Here is a 1781-nt window from a genome sequence, read left to right on the forward strand (position 1 = left end):
TACCTGGAAGAAGAAAGACATTATGATGGCAAGAGTGGTATAATCATGGATCAGAAGAGTTGTTTTATAAACTTATATATAAATACATAATTATATAAATTTATATATAATATGTAAGAGTTGTTTTATAAAATTATATGTAGTTTTATAAAACTACATATTATTTGTAGTTTTATAAAACAACTCTTCAGTTTTTCCCATCTTGCAAGATGGCGGATGAAAAAACTGAGAAGCCAGATACTAAGGAGAAGAAACCTGAAGCCACAAAGGCTGACACTGGTGGCAAGGTTAAGAAGGGTCACCTCAAGCCCAAGACAACTAAGAAGGGGAAGTCCCACTGCAGCTGAAACCCTTTCCTAGTCAGAGGAATTGGCGGGCATTCCTGGTCAGCTATATATTCCCAAAAGGCCATGTCCAAGAGGAAGTATTCCATAGCTAAATCCAGGATTGAAAAGAAAAAGGAGAAAGTTGTGGCTACTGTCACTAAACCAGTTGGTAGCAACAAGAATAGTGGTACCCAAGTGGTTAAACTTTGCAAAATGCTTAGATACTATCCTACTGAAGATGTGTCTTAAAAGCTGTTGAGCCATGGCAAGAAACCCTTCAGTCAGCTTACGAGAAAACTAAGGGCCAGCATCACTCCCAAGACCATCCTCACTGGGAGCCACAGAGGCAAGAGGGTGGTTTTCCTGAAGCAGCTGAGCAGTGGCTTGCTACTTGTGACTGGACCTCTGGCCCTTAACTGAGTTCCTCTGTGTAGAACACACCAGAAATATGTTATAGCCACCTCCACCAAAATTGATAGCAGTGGTGTGAAAAGCCCCAAGCATCTCACTGATGCTTACTTCAAAAAGAAGCTGCACAAGCCCAGACACCGGGAGGGGAAGATCTTTGACACCAGAGGGGGAGATCTTCAACACTGAGAAAAAGAAAGATTACAGAGCAATGCAAGGTTGATCAGAAAGCCATGGACTTGCAAATTCTGCCCAAAATCAAAGCTGTTCCTCAGCTGCAGGGCTACTTCCTCTCTGTGTTTGTTCTCACAGATGGGCTTTATCCTCACAAAATGAAGTTCTAAACTTCTTTTGAAAAACCTAATTAAATAACCGATCTGTTAAAAAAATAAAACAACTCTTCAGATCCATGACTATATAAAATTATACATATACATATAGTCTTCCCAGAAAAAGTTCAGCCATTATTAATATAACAAGAACAGATTACACAACATTGATATAACCTGACATCCAAGGAGAGTAGACTGGAATGCACATGTGTGAACAATGATGACTTCACTGTACTAGTCAGTGGGGGTGGTTGACACCATTGAGTGAGCATGTGTACTGTGTGGCCATCACATTCAAAATGACTGAGCAAGTACAGCAATGAATCTGCATCAAAATTTGGGTTAAGCTTGAACATTCCTCCTTGGGAACTATTGGAATGATTCAGAAGGCCAAAGCTATGGACAACTGGTGACTGGCAGCTTCATCATGCATGACAATGTGCCTGCTCATGTATCATGTCTCATGCAGAGTGCAGAGTTTTTTTGCAAAACATCACATCACCCAGGTTACTCAGTACATGTAGAGCTGATTTGTTGCACTGTGACTTCTGGCTTTTCCCAAAATGAAAATCATCTTTGAAAGGGAAGGGATTTCAGACCACTGATGAGATTCAAGAAAATACAATGGGGCAGTTGATGGTGACTGGGAGAACTGTGTGAGGTTCCAAGGTGCCTACTTTGAAAGGGAGTGAGATGTCATTGTCCTACATATAGT

General features: G+C 40.7%; 1 pseudogene; it reads left to right on the forward strand.

Annotated features, from left to right (window-relative positions):
• The first annotated feature begins 209 nt into the window (after positions 1-209).
• LOC123811932 lies at positions 210-1078 on the forward strand (annotated as a pseudogene).
• The last annotated feature ends 703 nt before the right edge of the window (positions 1079-1781 follow it).

This window comes from Phyllostomus hastatus, unplaced genomic scaffold (assembly GCF_019186645.2).
Source record: "Phyllostomus hastatus isolate PE091 unplaced genomic scaffold, TTU_PhHast_1.1 phas_scaffold_78, whole genome shotgun sequence".
Classification (NCBI taxonomy): domain Eukaryota; kingdom Metazoa; phylum Chordata; class Mammalia; order Chiroptera; family Phyllostomidae; genus Phyllostomus; species Phyllostomus hastatus.